Below are 26,282 nucleotides of genomic sequence, written 5' to 3' on the forward strand. Positions count from 1 at the left end.
TTCAGTTTGCTCCGTTACGCGAGCCAATAGATGATACTTTTGAAGCTGTTGCTTATTTACCCTTCGCGGGAAGTATATCATCCAAAATTTCAAGAATTGTAAGAAAATATAATATTAAAGGTGTTTTTACGCCGGTGGCCAAGACTAGAGCCCTTCTTTGCTTAGTTAAAGATAATTTGGGCTTGAGGAGGCCCGGGGTTCATGAAATTCCGTGTCACTGTGGAAAGAAGTATATTGGTCAAACTATTCGAACTATTCAGGACCGGTGCGTAGAACATCATCGGCACACTCGGTTGTTCCAGCCTGAGAAGCTGGAAGTGGCGGAACATTGCCTTAACGAAGGACACACAATGATGTATGACAAGACACAATTGATCTCTCCTGCTTCTCGCTATTGGGAATGTGTTCTTAAAGAATCCATTGAAATTAGATTACCGAGTAATATTGTTAACAGGGAGAAATGTTTTCCTCTAAGTAAGATATGGAATCCGATTTTGTCCGACATCAAACAACAACGGTCTCCTTTTCGATAACTGGATTCTTCCAATTAGTGCTGTTGCGATTTATCGTTTCTGCCGTCTTCTCCCTCCGGCGCGCTGCGTGTCTACTTCCGCCAGGAGGCGCTGCCCATCAACTCACCCACGCGCGGTGCTCTGTTCATGGTGCATAAAGGTTTCCGTCGTTGTGGCTGGAATTCAGTTCCGGCGAGGCAGTGCACTAGCATTAACTCACCTGAGGATGGAGGCAAGCTGGTCCGCCGAAATATTGTGTCTGGACGACGAAATGACCCGGCTGCAAACCCGTGAATAATATCAGAAATTATTACGCCGGGAAAGTTTACGAAATCACAGGGTAATGCCTGTCTGTACACAGCGAGAGTTTCTACATCTTGTTTTCGTGCTTGCGAATCACTACCTTGTGGAGAAAGGTCCCCAGACCTCTCCCCAATTGAGAACTTTTAGAGCATAATGGATAGAATACTCCAACCACCTCGGCTTTTTGACGATCTAACAAGTCAATTTGACAGAATTTTGTAGGACATCCCTCAAAAAGATATCGAACAACTGCATCAGTCGATGCCAAGCCGAATAACTGTTTGCATAAGGGCCACAGGTGAACCATTGCGTTATTTACTTGCTTAATTTGTGAAGCTCACCCAATTTTCCTGAAAATGTAATTATTCGTTTGGCTGTAAATGTACATCATGAATGTCAGAACATTCAAAGATTAGAAATCCTTATACCTGAACTTATGTAGTTCAGTGTACCATCATGTATGTATCTTTGCTGCAAGACCGTCTCTTTCGACAATCTAAACAGTCGAACTGTAGTGTCGGTGACAAAAGAGAATAATTGTTGACTTGACGGCATGACTTGTGGATTAGTTTTCATATGTGACGACACGGACAGAACATTTAAATAAATATGTGCACTGTTTGTATCAATGTGAACTGCAGAAACACAGTAATTAGTATTGTGTAATCTGGGAACTGTGTACTGTGCTTTTATTCTTGGGTAAACCAGTGCAATATCCGCGTATGTAATGGCCACATGTCGGAGGGCCGGTGGTGATACAACGCGTGTGTACGATATCGGATTCGAACATTACGAGGACTGCCTTGACGTAAACAAGCTTTGAACTGTGTTGTGTGACTCAGTGGACTGAAACTGTTTCGTGAGTGCTATGGAGCATGACATCATATCGGCAAATACCCTATGTAAATACGTCACTGCCGCGTGTTCAAAACTGTGTACCTTGCAGTCCGAGGACATCAAGTTCACAGCAACAGCACTGCGCGACATACGCACCACAATATCTCTGTATTCTGCAACGAGGCGAAGTGCAACCAGCGCTGATATTTTTGAAAAAGACTGTTAAATTCCATCCGGCTCTCAACTTCAAAACTTGGGCATTGTTTTATCTTTAAAATGAAATTTTGTTTGACTTGTAATTTTACCTCACATGGAACCCACTGTCATTGTAACACTAATAATATATAAATGTAGTGTTTGTTCCTCATCACTCCTTAAATTTTCTCTTTTAATTTATAAAGCAACTTTCGAATAATGTGTTACTGCCAAAAAACTTAGCTCAGTGAAACATAGAAAGAACTGGTACAGTACAGCCTGAAGGAAACCGAAAAAAAAGCAGTGAGACGAAAAGAAATGACCTATTGAGGGATAATAATTACACGAAGTCACCATGACATATGGTGGCCCCACGCACATTAAAAAAGGCAGGAGGAAATTTTGATGTCATCCGCTTCAACGCTGACTTCCAAAGATGTCATACACTTTTATATTGTCTACTGTTGTTATATCTAAATTGCCAGATGTCATGTTGTATTCAATTAAAAAAACTGAAAACATATAACGTAGTGACAAACGTATGTAGTTTATGACGGTGCACCCAGATTGTCATATTCCTTCACTTTAAATGCTTTATGAGTGACCAAAAAAGTAGTTTAAAGAATAATGTATATTTCACTTTGTTTCTATCTAACTAACATTACACTGATTTAAAGAGAGCTCACTGATGTCCATAAAATCTATACAGATTTCTGAGTAAATTAATATAGAAAAATGAAATTTTAAATCTTACGTAGGGACATAATACTCATAGCAACTGGAAAGTACATTACAGTCTGCCCAAAGAATGCAGTTCTGTGTCATCTAACACTTGTGTTTTCGAGACGAACACATTTTGCCAAAGTATGGCAGTGCCTGAGATGGTTACTTGCTATGAAAGCATTATAGGTCTTTTGTTGAGACCCATATTCCGTAAACATGATACAAAATATTTACCTCACATAATCTGACATTTACGATGGTTGCCCAGAAAATAAGCCACCGCATTTTTTTCCTTCAACAATTCTGTATTGAACATAATGAGACTTACACACACCAAAGAATGGTCTTTCAGCTGCACACCCCATTTTTCCACTTAATCTCCATCTCGTTCTGTGGCCTTCCTCCAGTGCGAAATAGGGCGTTTATGCCTTGTCGGTACAAGCCCTTGTCCTGGTGGTGGACCCAGTGCTTCAGTGTGTGAGCATCCTGCGCTGATTGGCAGATAAAGCGCCAAATGCCGAGTCGTAATACGTTTGTCCTTGCGAACGGCAACACCAGCTCGCTGGAGCATGTCAGGTGTGGCAGCCGCGGATGGTCTCCTCGACAGCTGCATCGTGGAGCTCCGCCGAACCGCCTCCTGATGACCTCACCCTCCGTGCCCAGTGACTAACTGTTCTTATGTCGACAGCAGATGCCCCATAGATTTTGCACAAGCGTTTGTGAATATCCCCCACAGTTTCTTTCTCTGCAATGAGAAATTCAATGACGGCCCGTTGCTTGTAATGTACATCATCTACAGACGCCGTTTTGAAACTGACCTGCAGCTACGCTATCTGTCGGAGATGGCGGGAACTTGGCACGCTCATTCATGAGACTTCAAGTAACACATACGTAAGGTTTCGCATGTGTAGCATTGTATTCGGCCGAGAAAAAAATGCAGTGCATTACTTTCTAGGGAACCCTCGTATATGGGTTGGACCCTTAGATATAATTCGCTTAGCTGAGCGATTTGTTTCGGTGACAGCCACTTGAAGTAACGCTGCAGTGAAAAATAAATTGAAATATTCAGTTGCAGAAGATCCCACACTGGCGGCGTATGCTCTTGAAATGGGTGTGGTAGCGATTGTAGTGTTTCAAGTGTAATCACTTCAGAATACTTTCACCTTTCGTTTCGTCTTCAGTTTCATTCAATAAATCAGCAAGAACTTCACCGTTACTTTCTGAGCCGCTGCTACTTTCACTCTGTGTCACTAGTATTTTCCGATAATTCACGAATTTCATTGTCAGTAACGTGGTGTCGTCGGAAGAGCGAGGTGCCCAGGCAGGGTGCCGACGGAATCACAGAAAGGCAAAGTACTTTGCCATGATAGGTCAAGAACCACAGCACGAGATGCACACAAATGTACAAGCTGGTGTTCACACGTTTGAATCTGGTTTGTTTCATAATAGCGTCGGTGGTGTATGGACCTCAGTCAGTTCACAGGATGTCCATCTCTTACCGCGGTATCGCGTGTGCAGGATGATGGATCGCTTAAGATCAGTAACTCGGCAGTCAGTTAGTAAATGTCTTCTTTATTTAGAAAAATAATCGTACAGTAGTTGAAGGTGGCGTATCGATGGCGAGCGTTGACACCATGGCAGCAGCGACTAGCTCAGATCGCTCAAGGCGGCGTGTTTAGACGCGGCAGCACGTGGCTGTGGAGAAGCGGAACTGTCTGGCACAGTGGCAGCGTCAGCTTGCGGTCTTGCAGACTAGACGTTCACCAGCCTGCAGGAGCACATGTGCTGAACATTCGGCTGCTCTGGCAGTCAGTCAAGTGCGTGGCGCGCTGGTGCAGAAGCCCCAATCACAAGACCCCTAGCACATGCCCAGAGGCCGGATGAAATCACCATTGGGATGGACTCCTCTTGGTGGCTCTGGCTCGAGCCTCGAGACATGAAATCATCAGGACTAGCATTTTCATGTAGACTGGGCCCACGGAGACCGTCGCGTGTTGTGAAATATGTCTCGGCGTCGGCAGCAGTCAAACGCGAGATACTGCTAGATCTGAGCGGCAAGTATTTATAGTGGTTGATTGACGACTCCATGGAGTGCTGTGTGCACAACGACCATATATGTTAAATTAAAAGGAAAGTCAGCGTTGTCCGTAATATTGATGGTTTATTGATAGCAAAATCACATAGTGATCATCTTCAGTGCTGTGGTGTACAAATTAAACTCATAGACACTGGTATCAAGTTATCAGTAACCAAAACTAAGAAGCGATCACAATAACTGTTATAGTGATCGCGTCTCAGTTTTAGTTACTGATAACTTGATACCAGTGTCTATGAGTTTTATTTGTACACCACAGCACTGAATTTGATCACTGTGTGACTGAAAAACGATTTTGCTATCAATAAACTATCAATATTACGGGCAACGCTGACTTTCCTTTTTATTTATAGTGGCTCTGCCCAACATTGTTTTGACAAGGTCCGCTTCCACCACGCAGGAGGGCAAGGCAGCACAGCATCACAAAATGTAGATCGCCACTGCGGCATACTTAGTTACTGCACCAAGCTGAGCAAGCAATATTTCTGCCAGGCAGCTAGGTTATCCATCTCATCTCAGGTTGTGAAGACTGCACGGAGTAGTGTTACTGCAACAGTATACAATTTTTGGCGACTTGCATTGGTTTGAGCGTGACGGTATATTAAGAGTGCCAGAGTGCATATCTAGGTGCTAGAATACTTATTATTCAACAACATTGGTACTTACACTTGCAGGAACTGTAATTAACGTCTAAGAATAAAATAAACGAAATTTCCTCACATAATATGTACGACAGAGAGCATAATACAAATCAGAATCCAGCAGTATTTCAAATTGTTAAGGTGATACTCTAAATATCCTGATTTGAATAAGGCATTTTTCAATACTTTGGTAGGCTTTGGTGAAGAGAATTGATTATGTACTGAAGACTGCAAATTGATTATATCGGTTCTCAAGTGGAGACTGACATTATACTCTTTCAACAGAACGAAATTAAAAACTTTCTTTCAAAGTTCTTCCAACATCGAAAGATGTATACATCTCATAACTGTATCTGTGCCGTCGAACCCTTTGTAATTACTTGATGAACAGGTTCCTTATCCTTGGGTACAATGCTCTATACGGTATTTTCACACCGATAGTCCCAAGAATCTAGCAATACTACAGATTTTTCTCCCTCACACATTTTCAGATGCTTTTGGCTTGGTCAGGCGTGTGTCCAACAGATTTCAATGCTATCACAATATCTGAGGTCCAAACGCACCACTAGTCGCTTTGGAAACTATGAAAAATTGGCTGGTCAGTGTGAAAACACTTTTTTTTGCCATCATACCAGAGGGCAAGGTATTTTTTTCCTCAGGTGTTCCCAAATGGCTCGACTATACAGCTAGAGTCGTGAGATGTACACGGCTTTCGATGCTGGAAGAACTTTGTGAGAAGATTTTCACATTTAGTTATGGTGAATGACTGTGATGTCAATTTCCACTTGGAAAAATACATAATCAAGCTAAAGTCACTAGTACATAATGTTTTCCCAACGGCTTACCAAAATACTGAAATATACAATACAACATACTTAAACGGTCACCCATTTCAAATCGGATCTTGTAGTCTGATTTATATCGGGTTCCCTGTCGTATATGTTATGCGGGAAAATTTCGTTCATTGTATGTGCATGGTGTAACAAAACTTTATATTTTAAGCATTTATATACCGATTATCATTATTTCCGGCCGGTGTGGCCGAGCGGTTCTAGGCGCTTCAATCTGGAACCGTGCGATCGCTACGTTGGCAGGTTCGAATCCTGCCTCGGGAATGGATGTGTGTGATGTTCTTAGGTTAGTTAGGTTTAAGTAGTTCTAAGTTCTAGGGGACTTATGACCTCAGATGTTAAGTCCCATAGTCCTCAGAGCCATTACAATCATTTATCATTATTATAGTGATTTTGTATCATAATAATGAGTTAATTATTACTTTCAACTAACAAAATACACGTATGTGAAATGGTAAACCAAAACATAAAAAAAGCTGTGAATACAAAACGTAAAACAGCAATTTCAAGCATAAAATAAATATAAGTAAAATAAATTATTAGAATAGTAATCAGTGTGTAGCTATTTTAATTAGGCATGTTGAAAATACTCTAACAGCTCATTGTGTGCAGCTTATTTTCTGAAAACGGTATCTCAGAAACCATCTTCATTACACATAGTATTATGTTACCTGAAAGTCTCTTTAATTTATGTTGCAACAGAACTTTTCATTTTTCAAAATTAATTAATGGTGGCGGGGTATTATCCAAAATTTCAAATTATTATAAGATACACAGTTTTGAAGAACGTAAATTAAAGGTAAATATCGTCGTTTGGAGGATATTGCCTCCAAACATAACACACCAGATTTTTTAGGTGTGTTTCATCCCTTAAGAGTGAAACATGGCACAAACAAAAAATGCATATTGCACTATTTTGGCCCCTCTACACATATGCCAAATTTTATCAGGATAGGTTTTCGACACTTGGGGAAGTTCCATCGCTAGTTACAATGTGACTTGCCGATATTTCCGTCTTGTGTGGCTGACACATTACATATTGAGGAAGCTACATACGGCGTCGGAGCTGACGTGTTACAACTGTAGCTAAGCGAAAAGATTTTAAGGTAGCCGCATAACGGCTATAACTGGTAAACACCTGTATTAAATCGAGACTGTGACTGAAATGAATAATCAGCTATAACTTTCTGCCAGTTGCAGTCTCTCTCAGCTGACACTGTCTCTGGATCGCTAAACAGTATGCGTGCCTCGTAAAAAAATTTCTGTATGTTCGTAGGTTTAACTGCGAAAACATTGATCAGTCAACCAACAAATATTACCCCATTAAGTTATACGCAAACCTATCTGAAAGCATTTCTTCAAAACCAGCGCAATTAGCACGTTTTAAATTAAAGATTTTTCTTATCCCAAGCTACCTCACCCGCTACGAGGAAGCATTTTAAAACCAATCAAGAATCATTTTCAGAGCAAAGGTTAATGAACGTGAAGCATGAGACCGCAGCTCTAGAAAATTAATCCAGGTAAAGTGAGTTCAGACTAATTAGAGAAAATCGCGTGAAACGGATAAATCCATTGCACGTAATTTTTCAGTGTGAACATATTCCAGTAATGAAATTAACCCCACATAAAATGTGCGCAGCATAACATAAATTAATTTTTCCTTTCTGAGAACTAACGTGTTCAAGTAACTGTGAGTTGACATTTCATATCTACATAGTTATTGTACAAATTACCAACAATTTGTAGCTTTATTCAACACCTTCACTTAATGAAAGTATTGTATCTCATGGTATTTCTCTTCGACTAACTCTCTTACAAACGTTTAGATTAGATGAATTAGGTGTCCAGAAACATTCAAATTCCATCATCTTGCCACTGTAGTGTGTTGTAGTGGTAACACAGATGAGAGCTGTATGACTTTGCTTCTATTCTCCTATTTCGAATGCAGCAGTTACGTCCCTGCTGTCATCGGCAGAAGAAACTGCATATTCCTCTGCAGCCTTCATTGAGTCTTTGGCTATCTACTCTGAAATTATTTATATTGTGCATAAACAGAAACTGACTTGTATACTGTGTAATGGCACACCTTTTACGCTACGAAATATCTCTGCTGGTTTTCTGCATTTACTATTGAAACCACCGTGAATTTTACAGATTCCACGTTTTACAAACTATAGATACATTGGAAGGAAATCCTCTCCTGCTAAAGTGATTCTTTCAGTTTTATGAGACATATTTCAGAAAGCCTTGCACATCATGCTATGCTGCACCATTTTCGGCAGCAGTACTAAATATTGATAAATCTGTTACAGGTCGTCTAGCAATCAACATTGACATTACGAGTATTGTCGCCTTCTCCTTGTACATGTGATAATTTTTTTCACATAAACTGAGATCTTGCTGCTACTTTGTTGGTTAAGACGCTTGCAAATGTGCCAGGTCTGCTATATTTTAATACATACAGGTTTTCTTCATTCTACCCGTACTAGTGGAAGAATGTAAACTACTGCAAAATAAGGAAGAAAAGCTGGTATGTAATTTAAAATGCTCTCTGGTAACGATAAAAAACCAAACAAAAACAAACATATTATACCGTTACCTGTGGATCGTATTAGAATTGTTACTCTAGTCATATTGACAACACAGGTGTGAATAACAAGAAGAAAGATTCCTTGTCCCAGGACAAACGAATAACAGAAATGGGTTACTTTTAGTATCAAACAAGCACAGCCATTTCAAGGGGATGAGCCCGAGTTACCGCCACTTTCAGATTGCTGTTTCATGATCCCTAAAAAATGAAAAACAAAATGTGATATATCAGTGGATGCCAAAAAATCAATAATATTTAAACACAAACTGACAAAAAATGTATTTTTGGCACATTGCTACTACCATGTATCCCTCAAAATATGAGTGAACATGTAAAATTCGCCTAGAAATTTGGACACACATAAAGTTTAGAGGTACTTAAAGAAATGACAAAGATAAAATAGTCAAATCTTTAAAATCATGTTGAATCTAAATTTGATCATGAGCCGATTGTTATGAATACATGTCAATTTTTTTCTTCTGCAGCTACAGAAGGCGTTGTGTAGATGGCAGCTTGTAGTATGGCCATGAATCTCTGATTACACAGTGTATCTTACTAGTTTTCACCAGAATCATTGCAGTTCTTACAAAATAGCGCGTTTTTCATGTCTCCAAATTTATTCCACAATTAGAAGACTCAAATTCCCAAGGTAATTTTTTATAATTTTCGAAACTACACAGACACTATACTCCAGACAGAAGCATTAGTGGTAATCATACCATGTGGGTCATTGTTACTTGGAGACTCAAAAAAATATTGATGATCTTTCCATTTATTTCTATTAGTGAAACATTGTATCCAGTACTTGTTTTATCTTTGTTCATACAAACTAATTAAATAACTGATGCCCTTCAATTATTTATGTTCACTTTATGCTCCACTAGTGGGACACTCGATTTCTTCACACGAACAGCGACAAACTAAGCTCGTTGCAATACCATTCCACAGATAATGTGAGGACCAAATTTTATACACAGTGTAACTGAATTCATTGAACTGTCTCTGCAGAAAAAAGTAAAACTGTAGATATAAAGTTATTTAGATCAGAACCGCAAAAGAATATATCAACAGCAATGGTATAAAGTTATAAGCACTATTTCTACCAACTTTCGCATAGCCTTCTAGAATTAGTATTCAGCAGTACGTTCTTACAATAAAACCAGTACAAGGACATTGAATGCCAGAATTAAGACATAAAAAAATGAACTGCTGAGTTACATTGCCATTGACAACAATATATTACATTATAGCGTTTATATAAACAGTGGAACAAATCAGACTTTTTATTCTGGTGCCAATGTTAAGACAAAATTTAAAATATACTTCAAGAGTTTATGAAAATTGGGCAAACCTATTAGTTGTAGTTTTTGACTATCGAAAGGTAAAGTAACCGAATGTCTTATATCCCATAATGTTTCCATATGTGTGTAAGTTCGTTTCTCTCACACGATTTCGAAATTACATATATGTGTCCTTTTCCTTCTGTTCTGTCTCTCTGTTCCTAAGGTAGTGCCGATTAAGTCTATTCAGTCAAGTTCCAGGCGAGCCAGAAGTGAGACAGAGGAAGTCCCGACTGTGAATTTTGGGATATATGTAACGATGTTTCCAGTTTTTTCACCTGACAGACAAAGAAAAATACCCAAAAACCTTGGATCGGAATTGGAGGATTATAGCTACTTTAATTCATTTACAGGACGACATCCACACAACATGAATGTAAACTGGTGACATGTATAATTTTAGTTTATATATGGTGTGATGTTGCCCATTGTCCAAACCAAAAATCGAAATCTCTCTCTCTCTCTCTCTCTCTCTCTGTGTGTGTGTGTGTGTGTGTGTGTGTGTGTGTGTGTGTGTGTGTGTGTGTGTGTGTGTATGTGTGCATGTTGCACTCTCGTCCTAGTGAAAGACAACATTCATGGCCATGTTCTGTAGTGTGTATTTCATACTTGTGGCCAATACTCGAGCAGTTACTTGTAGCTTCACAATTTAGTGTTTCTTTGAACAAAAAGCATGAAGGGAGTGTAAAAACTCCACTTGTGTCAACGAACATATAGGTATCATAGGAAATATGGCCTGCATGTTAACAAATTTTTATTTAAAATATTTGGATAAAACTCATAAGTCAAGATCGCGAAAAATTTATTTAGTGATTATAAGTTCCAGCTCATTACGAGCCATCTTCAGATTTAAAACATAGAAAACTGCTTTATGAGGGGTGAACAATAGCATAATACATCTAATATTTAAAATTCTGTTACATGATACCAACCAATAAAAAATATTACTTTATACAGTGTACCAGCCTTGAGGCAGTCCACATCGTCATAATCTGTTGAGCTAAATCGCTCTTGTCGTCATGTACATACTAAAAAATATAATGCATCGTTACAAAAGTAACAACATACAAAAGTACATATATTTGGTAAGCTGTATAAAGGTATAATCTTACCTAAAGTAAAAGGTCGCAGTGGTTTCATAATTTATAGCGTTAACTATATACAGCCAATTTTCATACTGGTACAGTTGTGTCTTAGTACAAGGTGATTGACAGTCGTAAGTTACATAGTTTATGTGTGGATGTAATGAATAGTGTTACTCGCAGGGCTACTTACAGGAAGTACCTGTATCATGTGTGTCAGGGAACTAGCCGCCATGTAACCTCATAGCTGCATAACCACCATGTATTTAAACAATAGTATGTCAATATGAGCATTGTATATACTTACATGATACGTGGCTAGTTATAAAGTATGTAACCATGACGATCTTCTACTTTATGTAAGCCTAGACTTATTTACGTACAGATTTTACTTTTGTATATTTTTAGTTTTTGCAATGATTTATTATATTTTTCGGTATGTGAAGGACAACAAGAACGATTCAGCTAAACAGATTATAACGATGTGAAATGGCTAATGCCTGACGCACTGCATAAAGTACTAATTTTTATTGATACATAACACAAATGAAAGTACAAATATTAAATATACATTCCTGTTGTTCATTTCTTACAGCCATTTTTAGTTCTGAAGATGGCTCTTGAATGAGCTGAAATTTGTAATCAATAGAGGAATCTTTCGCCTTACTTATTAGAATTTTTACCCATGCATTTGAAGATAACAGATCCCAGTCTCCCTATTCGGGAATGGCAAATGACAAAGTAGTTGCTCACTATCATTATATGTTTGTAGTGTTCAGGATTTGACATGTGCTATGGTGAATAGAAATAAGCAACATTTTCTTCCTTAAACACTCAGGAAACAGTAACCGCCCTATCACACATCTTTCTGGTTTTCCAAACTATACTCTCCCTTGCGAAGATTTCTCTCAAGAAGAACGACGAACTAAGACTTCAATCAAATAATACACTTGTTCCAATATTCCCTACGCAGTCACATTCTTCACTAAGAGATTGTGCTGATTTGTATATAGGATCTTATCTCTGTCAAGAATAACCCAATAATGTGGGCTCAGTTGTCTACAACTACCTGAATCTAATAAACGAATACTACGAACTCAGTCTCACTCTACATGTGCTTACAAAAGGCTTATTGACAAATACAGGGTGACTGCTCTCAATAAAGTCATAATCCTCGACGTAAAAAGAAATATTGTAATTCTAAAAATAGCTGATGTCAGTGAAACTGATACAAAGTTCATCAGATTGCACTAAAAGGGTGTAACGATCCATACCTTCGAAAATAATGTACTCAAATAATCATACTTACTTCCTACAGCCTCTATTATTTGTTTCTAGGAAAGGGAACAATGTCTCCACACAATTAATGTATAATTTAGCTGATTTTCCTTGACATTCAGGGGTCATACCGCTATCAAATGATTATGGTAATTTTTCCCTTATATCCTCATTTACGTCGACGAATATTTACGTCCATAAGACGACCTGAAATGGTAATTGTGTTGAGATGCACTGTCAAGAGAAAGAGCTTCGTATTTCGCCTTCGTTCTATCACCTACTTCTAGTAGCTGTTGTGCAACATTATAGCAAAAACATCACATGTCTACATTTTAAGGTCACGTGTTCTTTCACTTGAAATCATAGGGTAGGAAAACAGTTAAATAAGAAAAACTGTTCAGGATTTAGCATTTTGTACAGAAACCATTTGCTTTTAAACGGACGCACTTCTTAGTCAGTAAAATACATAAACTGTAGGTCAGTGACATCTCATTCCATGACGGATCTTTCGAGAAAAGAAGCCATCGTGTGTACAGAAGAAACGGATTCTCCAATATGACGTGTAACGTCGCTGTATGTAAGATGGCGTACACAAAAGAACTATGTGAAATACAGGCAGAGCTACTCCAAGTAATACTGCTAAAAGTTTCGCAAGCTTAATATTCTCCCCAATAGCCTATTACTAATTATGATGCACACCAAATTCAAAAACAACGTTGACGATCACATGGTTTGCTGACAAGAAAAGAGATCATTTGTCATTAAATCTACATTGTTTCAGAATTACTCTGTGTAAAATAATTGTGTAAACCAATGTTCTGACAAATGTAGCGGCTTACAACTGGGAAAGTAAGAACTTTTCTAATATCTTAGAGATTGAATGATCACTCTCGACCAAGCATAAACTCGGCTCTTCCTTCAATTTAATCGGCGACTGTAGCGCCATGGGCGTTGGCGCGTATTGTGGCGTCCTGCATCTGGTTCAATTGAGCCAGGGGCAACACGCATAGCTATTACAGCGACGGCGACTATTGATCACCCACACTGCTGATATATGCTGCACCAGCTGTACCCATACCGATCTCAGGTCAAGTGTGTGGTCTACAACTGTAAGGTCAAGTGTGCAATCGAACACGACCTTAATTCAACGTTCAATAACACAGCTTCTCTTTGTTGAGGTGCCTTTCATGAAAGTAACCACAGAATTCGATTATTCCTGCCATTTAAACTGAGAAATGGTTATAGACGTTTACATCACTTGCAAAGATACTTGTTACATTATGCTATGTGACAATATACACGATGAACAAAGTGTTTCGGAGATAAACACAACCTTAATAGATTACAGTTGAGTTTTCCATTCTATGTATCGTTCAGTTTCCCATATAGCGTTTATTATTACTATTACAATTATTACTAGCGGAATAAATACTTGTCATTCATAATATCACATTATTAGATTAAAATAAAAACTTTTACTCTCTGTCAGATACAAGAGTCGCCAATAAAGTTGCAAGTGGCTAGTGTTGAAACGCGATATAGCTTATCCCATATTACAAAGTTTTCGTGTAAATTATTAATTTCTGCTGTTTATTTGGTTCCGAATTGCATCAACAATACCTCCTTGTATAGCACTCATACAATCTATGATTAAGGCAAGACACATTTCCCCACAGACAATAATGCAAAATACTCTAATCTTTTGCAAACTTGTAGCTGTAAGCGCACCATAGCTACTAATTTTCTTTTGTAACTAGGCATACTGACATTGAGGATCGTAGTGTTGACATTGAGATCTTACTTATATTGAGTGCGCGTGCGTGTCTCATCGAGTTCTTAGAGTCGAGTGAATATAGACAGAACTTTGGGAAATAGCATCACAAACAATAATAATGAAAATCAAACAGGACAGTAACGAAGACGATGAGTAAAGAAGGGAGAATGTGATAAGAAGGACGTCAGTTACTAATACGGTGGAAAATATTGTGATAAAGAGTTATTAAAGAAGTAGTATTTTGATGAAGACTGCTGCAAGTGTTACAGTTAGCAATCGCGTTTGAATATTGAGAAACTATAGTTGTCACACACGACGTTGTCAAGTAGTTTGACGGAGAACAGGAAACTACGATCGGTGCTATATGACTATTCAATGTTAATGACAAGGTCCCCAGCCGACTCGTAGTAAATGGACGTGTCGCCTTGCTGCAAGCGTACAAATAGCCGAGTCTTTTTTTCCAATCACGAATCTCCACCTAAGTAATGGGGACCACATAAAGACGACGTGAATGAAATTTCCTAGCTTAAAAGCAAGAGTCTTATCTCACTAGAGATAAGATAGATACTGCCTACAGGGAAATTGAAGAGACCATTGGAGAAAAGAGAACCACTTGTATGAATATCAAGACCTCACATGGATACCCAATTCTAAGCAAAGAAGGGAAAGCAGAAAGGTGGAAGGAGTATATAGAGGGTCTATACAAGGGCGATGTACTTGAGGTCAATATTAAGAAAATGGAAGAGAATGTAGATAAAGATGAAATGGGAGATACGATACTGCGTGAAGAGCTTGACAGAGCACTGAAAGACCTGAATCGAAACAAGGCCCCTGGAGTAGACAACATTCCATTAGAACTACTGACAGCCATGGGAGAGCCATTCCTGACAAAACTCTACCATCTGGTGAGCAAAATGTATGAGACAGGCGAAATACCCTCAGGCGATGTGAAAATTACCAAACTATCAGTTTAATAAGTCACAGCTGCAAAATACTAACACGAATTCTTTACAGACGATTGGAAAAACTGGCAGAAGCCGACCTCGGAGGAGATCAGTTTGGATTCCGTACAAATATTGGATCACGTGAGGCAATACTGACCCTACGATTTATCTTAGAAGATAGATTAAGGAAAGGCAAACCTACGTTTCTAGCAGTTGTAGACTTATAGAAAGCTTTTGACAATGTTAACTGGAATACTATCTTTCAAATTCTAAAGGTGGCAGGGGTAAAATACAGCGAGCGAAAGGCTTTTTACAATTTGTACAGAAACCAGATGGCACTTATAAGAGTCGAGGGGGGTGAAAGGGAAGCAATGGTTGGGAAGGGAGTGAGACAGGGTTGTAGCCTATCCCAGATGTTATTCAATCTGTATATTGAGCAAGCAGTAAAGGAAACAAAAGAAAAATTCGTAGCAGGTACTAAAATCCATGGAGAAGAAATAAAAGCTTTGAGGTTCGCCGATGACACTGTAATTCTGTCAGAGACGGCAAAGGACTTGGAAGAGCAGTTGAACGGAATGGACAATTTCTTGAAAGGAGGATATAAGATGAACATCAACAAAAGCAAAACGAGAATAATGGAATGTAGTCGAATTAAGTCGGGTGACGCTGAGGGAATTAGGTTAGGAAATGAGACACTTAAAGTAGTAAAGCTGGGGAGCAAAATAACTGATGATGGTCGAAATAGAGAACATATAAAATGTAGATTGTCAATGGCAAGGATAGCGTTTCTGAAGAAGAGAAATTTGTTAACGTCGAGTATAGATTTAAGTGTCATGTAGTCGTTACTGAAAGTATTTGTATGCAGTGTAGCCATGTATGGAAGTGAAACGTGGACGATAAATAGTTTGGAAAAGAAGAGAATAGAAGCTTTCGAAATGTGGTGCTACAGAAGAATGCTGAAGATTAGATGGGTAGATCACATAACTAATGAGGAGGTATTGAATAGAATTGTGCAGAAGAGGAGTTTGTGGCACAACTTGCCAGGAAGAAGGACTGGTTGGTAGGACATGTTCTTAGGCATCAGGGGATCATAAATTTTGCATTGGAGGGCAGCGTGGAGGGTAAAAATCGTAGAGGGAGACCAAGATATGTATACACTAAGCAGATTCAGAAGGATGTAGGTTGCAGTAGGTACTGGGAGATGAAGAAGCTTGCACATGATAGGGTAGCATGGAGAGCTGCATCAAACCAGTCTTAGGACTGAAGACCACAACAGAAACAACAAAAGCAAAATAACGCAAGGAGGACAAAACAGACATGACACGAGAAGCATATTAGCAAAGGCAAGAAAAAGCACTTCTTAGCTGGAAGAAATATACTTGCATCAAACGCAGGGTATGATTTGAGTATGAATTTTCTGAGAAACTCCTCCAAGAAAACAGCTCCTGATGGAAGTGAAACATGACTGCGGAAAAGAGATACAAAGAGTTTGAGACGTGATATTCGAGAAGTATGCTGATAGTAGAGTCCATATATTCGACAACAATGAGGTCTTCGGCATCTACATCTACACGGATACTCTGTAAATCACGCCGCGCAGCAGTATTCTGAAAGAGGACAGACAAGCGTAGTGTAGGCAGTCTCCTTAGTAGATCTCATACATTTTCTAAGTGTCCTACCAATAAAACTCAGCCTTTGGTTAGCCTTTCCCACAATATTTTCTGTGTGTTCCTTCCATTTTAAGTTGTCCGTAATTGTAATTCCTAGGCGTTTAGTTGAATTTAAGGCTTTTAGATTAGACTGATTTATCGTGTAACCGAAGTTCAACGAATTCCTTTTAGCACTCGTATGGATGACCTCACACTTTTCGTAATTTAGGGTCAACTGCCAATTATCGCACCATACAGATATCTTTCCTAAATCGTTTTGTAATTTGTTTTGATCTTCTGAGAACTTTACCAGTCGATAAGCGACAGCGTCATCTGCCAACAGTCTAAGACGGGTGCTCGGATTGCCCCCCAAATCGTTTATATAGATAAGGAACAACAAAGGACCTTGGGGAACTCCTGAAGTCAGTTCTGTTTTACTCGGTGACTTTCCGTCAATTACTACGAACTGTGATCTCTCTGACAGGAAATCACAAATCCAATCACATACCTGAGACGATATTCCATAAGCACGCAATTACACTACAAGTCGCTTGTGTGGTACGGTGTTAAAAGCCTTCCGGAAATCCAGAAATACGGAATCAGTCTGAAATTCCTTCTCAGTAGCAGTCAACACTTCATGCAGTTAAAGAGCTGGTTGTTCGATGAATCCTCTTTCAGGCACTTACGTTTAATTTGCACAACATCCATGCACATGTGTTTCACAAGAACGATGTTTTCTAAATCCATCTTCACTTTGCATCAATAGATCATTTTCTTCGAGGTAATTCATAACGTTTGGACAAAATATAGCTTCCAAAATCCTGCTTTCAATCACGTTAATGATACGGGCCTGGAATTTAGTGGATTACTCCTACTGCCTTTCTTGAATATTGGTGTGACCTGTGTAACTTTCCAGTCTTGGCGTACGGAAAGGTACGTACATTTCAGTGTGTATATTGATTTGCATGTTTATATCCTTTCATTATGCATTTTTATTTGGCGCACAGAGCACAGTGACAAAAATGTAAGCTCTGATACATCTTTTACGGTGTTCTGTGCGACAGACAATTGAATTACGAACAAAAATGTAAGTAAATGTACTAATGAAATAGTATAAACATGCAGATCAACATACGCATTAAAATATATGTATCATTCTGTTTAAGATTGTCTTTCGATGCATAATCTCACTGGCATACACACCAAACGAAATTAATGTAATCTGCATGCAACTGGAACACAGCTGATGAAGGTAGCATGCTGAAACGCATCGTGCTAATTAAATATTAGAGAAGAGTGAGTGAAGCAGTAAGATCTATTTCATAAATACTCTAAGTTTACTAACTGACGATACATCTGTGAGAATATTTACCGCTTTGTTGCCCTACTAATGGTATTCTTACAATGCAGAATGAAGATGAGGTAATCCTTGAATGTAAACCGTGGGGTCGTTGTATAAAATTATTCAGAATGTATGCAAAATCTAGTTTACTGACAACATTGATTTTACAAAAACAAAGACAGACATAAATTATACAAAACAAGTTGTGACTGAATACCGTAAACAACTAACACTTGGTTTAAAACTGCAGTGGACAAGAATCCTGGGTTGCAGAAGTGAGTCAAGTACTCTGGCCCTAAAATTGTGGATACCGCAATCTGAATTGATCTGACACTGAGCAGACTTTTATTGATAAATCTACAGTGTTTTCTCTATATAGGTGCAACTGAGAACAAGTGGCGATTGAGATTCGTGCGCTCTGACAAGGCCAGAGCAGCAGTACGTTACCCTGTTTGCTTCGTGCAGCGATGTAACTTGCAGCTGGCGAGATGTGTGCGCCGGAGGAGAGACGTAAGGTGGCACCTGCCAATCGATCGTGGCCACGAAAGAAATGCAAAATCTCACAGTCTAGCGATCAAGGAGAATGATCGCAGTGTACTAGAGCACTGAAATCAGATTTCAGTGTGTCACATACCCGTTCGCTGGTCGTACCAAGGACCAATTTGGCTCACTTACACGACACAGCACACAAGGATACCAAACTTCATGACTTGTAAACCAAAACCGATTAATTGTGCCCTCGACAAACGAGAGGTCCGAGACGGTTGAAGTCACACAGTCGGTACAGTAAGAACTTCACCACAGGCTCCCCAGTCTAAACTTCTCGCAAGTGAAGTCAGTCTCAGGACATATTCCAAGCACCAACCACACATCCCAGAGCATCGTCCAGAAGTCCCCTTATCAGACCAAAGTCCAGCATTGAGTGTTTTGCATCTCATCATAAAAAAAATCCGTTTTCCCACAAAGTGCACGCATTCGCGCCGTCTTGAGCCAATCACTGGGCTGTAGAGGCGCTAAATCTCCCTTCCCACATGACAGCACAATCTCCTGTCGAACCAGGGCAAGAGTTGAGAAACCTGCATCTCTGGAATAAGAAAAAACCACCAATTGCTGGCTTTTTTAAGTTTTCGCGGAGGGGGAAGATGTTTTTCTGCGAAGTTGCATCGCTTCCCACGGCAAGAAGCGAACAGATACAATCTTATAGATCTTTATCCAAATTGCCTGTGCCCTGGAGCTTGTTAGTCCTAGCTGTGAGGTGTAATAGTGATTCTATCTCTGAACGTTTCTCAGACGCCGGAATTTCTTATACAACCGAGATGGCCAAAGGAAGTGGGTCACAGGCCAATTTGCAGTATTGGCGAACACGAAAACTTATGAATTTTTATTACGTGTGGCTCTGCACACAATGCCTGGTTTACGACTCCACTGTGTAGACATGTCCCTTCAATCTGTCGCCCCCAGCCCAGCCTTCAGCTGGTGCCAATGCAGGTATGGCGGCATTGTTCTGCTGGAGACCTGTCTCGACTAGGGGCTGCTCTGTCTGCCCTGTACGGCAGTGGGCCTATCCAGCAAGATTTACTGAGGAATGGGCTCACCACCAATTACTTTCAACCTCCAACAAGCCTTTTCTATGAACTACTACCCATAAAAATAGTTCATGCTTTTAGCACCCTACCAGGCTCCATCAACATCTGCTCAAGACGTTAACTTTCTGGAGTCTCGCTCAAGGTGCATCAGGTTGTACACTCCTGGAAATTGAAATAAGAACACCGCGAATTCATTGTCCCAGGAAGGGGAAACTTTCTTGACACATTCCTGGGGTCAGATACATCACATGATCACACTGACAGAACCACAGGCACATAGACACAGGCAACAGAGCATGCACAATGTCGGCACTAGTACAGTGTATATCCACCTTTCGCAGCAATGCAGGCTGCTATTCTCCCATGGAGACGATCGTAGAGATGCTGGATGTAGTCCTGTGGAACGGCTTGCCATGCCATTTCCACCTGGCGCCTCAGTTGGACCAGCGTTCGTGCTGGACGTGCAGACCGCGTGAGACGACGCTTCATCCAGTCCCAAACATGCTCAATGGGGGACAGATCCGGAGATCTTGCTGGCCAGGGTAGTTGACTTACACCTTCTAGAGCACGTTGGGTGGCACGGGATACATGCGGACGTGCACTGTCCTGTTGGAACAGCAAGTTCCCTTGCCGGTCTAGGAATGGTAGAACGATGGGTTCGATGACGGTTTGGATGTACCGTGCACTATTCAGTGTCCCCTCGACGATCACCAGTGGTGTACGGCCAGTGTAGGAGATCGCTCCCCACACCATGATGCCGGGTGTTGGCCCTGTGTGCCTCGGTCGTATGCAGTCCTGATTGTGGCGCTCACCTGCACGGCGCCAAACACGCATACGACCATCATTGGCACCAAGGCAGAAGCGACTCTCATCGCTGAAGACGACACGTCTCCATTCGTCCCTCCATTCACGCCTGTCGCGACACCACTGGAGGCGGGCTGCACGATGTTGGGGCGTGAGCGGAAGACGGCCTAACGGTGTGCGGGACCGTAGCCCAGCTTCATGGAGACAGTTGCGAATGGTCCTCGCCGATACCCCAGGAGCAACAGTGTCCCTAATTTGCTGGGAAGTGGCGGTGCGGTCCCCTACGGCACTGCGTAGGATCCTACGGTCTTGGCGTGCATCCGTGCGTCGCTGCGGTCCGGTCCCAGGTCGACGGCCACGTGCACCTTCCGCCGACCACTGGCGACAACATCGATGTACTGTGGAGACCTCACGCCCCACGTGTTGAGCAATTCGGCGGTACGTCCACCCGGCCTCCCGCATGCCCACTATACGCCCTCGCTCAAAGTCCGCCAACTGCACATACGGTTCATGTCCACGCTGTCGCGGCATGCTACCAGTGTTAAAGACTGCGATGGAGCTCCGTATGCCACGGCAAACTGGCTGACACTGACGGCGGCGGTGCACAAATGCTGCGCAGCTAGCGCCATTCGACGGCCAACACCGCGGATCCTGGTGTGTCCGCTGTGCCGTGCGTGTGATCATTGCTTGTACAGCCCTCTCGCAGTGTCCAGAGCAAGTATGGTGGGTCTGACACACCGGTGTCAATGTGTTCTTTTTTCCATTTCCAGGAGTGTAATAACATCTTTAATAATTTTCAATATACGAAGAATAGGTGAGAGAGTAACTTGTCATCTCTCATTCTTTTATGAATGAAACATACACAACACTGGTGTAACATTCTACAATAGTTTTTATTTGTTACATGAACTGGTTTTCGGCCATTATGACATCATCAGGTACAAGTATAAAGGAGACTCTACTTTTACAGACGACCAGCTTCCAGAGGGAAATAGTTACAAAATGAAATATGAAGTATTACATCACACCCACAAAGGAAGGAAGACTAACTATCTTTAAATAAATGAAATTAATAAATACATAGTCATGAACCGAAACCTAGTACTGAATGAACAGGCACAGTTCCTTTACTCAGCGCTTCTAACTGTAGATACTACTCACAATCCCATGCAGACCATGTTGTAAATTACTGCTCTTACCCACAATGCCCCAGTTCCTTTATTTCAGGTATTATAATTTTTCTCGTTGTGTTAAAAAAATACTTTGTAGGATCACAGTTGCTTCCATCATCTGCCTAATATCACTAATATAACTTATCTGTGGTTAATTTACGATCTATTAAGGACAACATTATTTTGTTCAGCCACATCTTTGGAATATGCCACAAAGACTTACTGTTCAGTTGTTTTCGCCTATATACGGCTATTCTAATTTATCTGCAATGCATTAGTTGGTGTGTCACATATTTTAATTTAGTTAAATAATCTTACATCGCATATACTCTGAAATAATTCTATTTGTTTTCTTCCTAATTCTAACATTAACGTTTTTCATCTCTCGAAACGGAGATGCCCTGTACATGCACTAGTATAAAAGCTACGATTCAACCAAATTTCACTGCATGGCATACGTATCTTTGTACCTGATGACAGTGTAACAGCCGAAAACCAGTTTGTGTAACAAATAACAAATATTGTAGAACGTTACCCAAGTTTTGCGTGCGTTTCATTCACAATGTATAAAATATTGTACCACGACCTGACGGAACAATTAATCAATGCTTAATTCTTTTGCTACCGTAAAACGGCACACAAAAAATGTTGAAGACTCATGTAGTGCTGCATTAATTTTCGTGTTGTTAGTTCACGGTGACAGGTTTTAAGTGTTGTCAGAAAGATCCTAAAGTTAGAAACATGTGATCTATGTAACCAACCACTAAAAGTTAGTTGACAATAAACTGAAATACAGTGCTCAAACATTTGTACACTGCGAAAATCTGAACCAATTTGCTGCCACAAACAGCCACTCATATTCCATGAATAACTACCGAACGAACTACCTACTATGTATCTCCCTCATAGTAGACACACCATCTGTTCCACTGAAGATCCCTTCTGAGCAACGTAATATATCGGAGTCAGGATCTACCTCCTTCGTCGTCTTTTTCATAGAGTCCTCCAACATTTTCGTGCATGTGTTACACTTCTTAGCAGTCTGCGTTTTTTAACTTCCAGATTAACTTATTCCATTCTAGTGACGATATGCAAGCACGAACGTATGTCAGGCATGTCAGTTGCTAATGAAATATCGCGGACTACTCCTTAAATGATTTAAGGAAACCTTAGGTTGTCGGGTAGAGACTTGATGCACCACGTTCCAAAACTGAATCCAGCGTGCTAACGATTACCCTACCTCTCCCAGTCTAAGATCTACTTAGGAGTGGACTGCGTCTCAAAAAATTAAGAATTAATTAAAAGGCAGTTGTCTTAGCACGAACTAGACATCACAGGCATTTCCATTTTCAAAATACATCACTCCATCGCATGGTGGGGGCGGCCACCAACAGAGCACAGATTTTCGGCTCGATTCTCAGAAGCTATTCTGCCAGAGAGACAGGCAAACAAACAGACAGATATACACACACCCACACAAACACTGTAATAACTGAACTGTCTGAATGACAGAACCATTTTAAAAATCTAATCCACCATGTATTTTACCATTTTAACAGCATTGGAAATAATTTTAACATTTCGTAAATCAGTTTCGTATGGGATTATAATCAGGTAAGAAGAACGTTTTACTATTGCGGAGAGAGATGGTAACGTTGTGCCTCTTTATGGTTGGTGTAATGACAATGGACTCATATGAAAGGGAAGCAGTGATCGGGAAGGGAGTGAGACAGGGTTGCAGCCTATCCCCGATGTTATTCAATCTACATATTGAGCAAGCACTAAAGGAAACAAAAGAAAAATTTGGAGTAGGAATTAAAATCCATGGAGAAGAAATAAAAACTTTGCTGTACGCCGATGACATTGTAATTCTGTCAGAGACAGCAAAGGACCTGGAAGAACAGCTGAACGGAATGGACAGTGTCTTGAAAGGAGGATATACGATGAACATCAACAAAAGCAAAACGAGGATAATGAAATGTAGTCGAATAAAATCGGGTGATGGTGCGGGAATTAGATTAGGAAATGAGACGCTTAAAGTAGTAAATGAGTTGTGCTATTTTGGGAGCAAAATAACTGAAGATGGACTAAGTAAAGAGGATAGAAAATGTAGACTGGCAATGGGAAAGAAAGCGTTTCTGAAGAAGAGAAATTTGTTAACATCGAGTATAGATTTAAGTGTCATCAAGCTGTTTCTGAAAGTATTTGTATATAGTGTAGCCATGTATGGAAGTGAAACATGGACGATAAATAGTTTATACAAGAATAGAATAGAAGCCTTCGAAATGTGGGATTACAGAAGAGTGCTGGGGATTAGATGGGTAGATCACATAACTAATGAGGAGGTATTGAACAGCATTGGGGAAAAGAGAAATTTGTGCCACAACTTGACTAGAAGAAGAGATCAGTAGGCGAGACATATTCTGAGGCATCAAGGGATCTTCAATTTAGTACTGGAGGACAGCGTGAAGGCAAAAATCGTAGAGGGAGACCAAGATATGAATATACTAAACAGATTCAGAAGGGTGTAGGTTTCAGTAGCTACTGGGAGATGAAGAAGCTTATACAGGATAGAGTAGCTTGGAGAGCTGCATCAAACCAGTCTCTGGACTGAAGACCACAACAATAATGAAGAATGTTTTGCTACTGCGGCGAGAGATGGTAACGTTGTGCCTCTTTATGGTTTGTCTAATGACAGCGAACGTAGAGACTATTTTCAGCAATGGCATGTACAACAGAAGACATTTGAAATAAAAAGAGGTTTAGTAGTACCACTTAACATCATTGCAGTCATACGAAATGTATAGTTATGTAATGGTTGTATGTAATCTGAATGTCCAATTTGTAAAGTTGTTAATGAGAAATATCGACATGTATGCAAAACTGCAATCACTTGAGTACCCTAGCGATAACTTTGCAAAATGACAAGTCTTAGCATATTCTTTCAATAATGCTTGCTTCCCACTATCCGCAACAGTTATATTTATGTAGGTGTACCTAAACGTACATGCTATGCTACTAAACTAATATGCAAAGACTGGTAAGTTAAGTAAGGTTTTTTTCTATATGACGTGTTGTGAAAGTTGTTCTTGTTAGCTGATTGGTAAGTGCAAGACTGCATTTGTAAAATTCGATATATGACTTTACATCCGAAGTTTGGAACCCCTTATACCCTTGGGAAAAACAATTGTCTGTCCGACTTTCAGGGTTGAAATTCGATAGGGAAAATTTTCCAACTGAAGCCGTCCACGTCTTCACTTCGAGCCCTCACTGCCCATTATCGTCATCGTCTTCACTATCAGGCGTTTCCATAACTACCAGTCCTCGCTGCCTATCATCACCACTGCTGTCAACGCTCGCTGCCAGTCCTCGCTGCCAGTCAACATATCTGCCACCAGTCCTCGCCCTCAGCTCTGGGCATCGCCAGTGATCACCAGCCAACATCTTCACTGCCAGTCTTCGCCTACATCAGCTAATCACCACCATTACTACCCTCATTCAGCGACACATAAACCCACAACTACGACATCCACAACCATCTACTCGCACCTATACTTCACCCCCACCTCGATTTACTCGTCTACCCCCTACTCACTATCCCTTCTTGCTCTTCCCTCCTTTCTCTCCCCACGCGCCTGCTTGCTCTCACACGCTGCATCCTCTGATTTAGTTAACTTGCCATTTGCCGATGTCACCACTCCAGCATATACTGCAGCTCCAGTGCCACTGCTACTACCGCCACCACCGCCACTCCAGTCAACAACGTTTGAACTGCACCAGCCACCTGATACATCAGCCCCTGCTGCTGCTCCATTGCCACCAACATCCCCATTACATCTAGATCCAGAAGCAGAAACACCAGCCACACCTGTTCCTGCAACAACAAGACCATCACCAAAAAGGTCTAAGAAAAGTCATACAGAAACCAATCCCATTCCACAGTCAAAATCCTCTGACACCACGTCCTCAAACGATCACTGCAGCCCATGAGGTACAGATACCCGACCAATCTCTGATATCTAACTGCTGCTGCACCAACTACACACACCAGAAGCTAAGAAGTCTGCTCGCATCTCAACCCACACATCTTCTTCGTCCTATCACAACTGTAAGCATCAAAATCCCTTATCCTTTTTTCCAGAGCCACCGACTGCAACGAGATCTTTCATCACCATTGGTCAACATCCCTCCTCCTCCCACTCAGCCCACCACTACCCAGATAACTCCAAACACCACCACCCACCAACTCTAACTGCTGTGATCAAAACGGTGGACCCTAAGATCAAAAAGAGGCAATTTTATTAGGAACTAAATCCCACTCCTGACCCAAACGCGAAACGGACATGGAATTCATCACCATTCTGGTCTTACATTCCTCCTTCACATCTTTTCCAAATATCCCTGCAACACGGACCACCTCCTTTAGAATACAGCCTTCGTCTATCACCGCAAACACAAAGCTGAGTCTTCACAATCCCAAGCCCATGGCTACCAAAGCGACAAATACCTCTTCTACGATGGTCATTTAACTTCTAACTAAGAAAATCCTCCTACCAGTCCCACT

Source organism: Schistocerca americana, chromosome 6 (genome assembly GCF_021461395.2).
Source record: "Schistocerca americana isolate TAMUIC-IGC-003095 chromosome 6, iqSchAmer2.1, whole genome shotgun sequence".
In the NCBI taxonomy this organism is placed as follows: domain Eukaryota; kingdom Metazoa; phylum Arthropoda; class Insecta; order Orthoptera; family Acrididae; genus Schistocerca; species Schistocerca americana.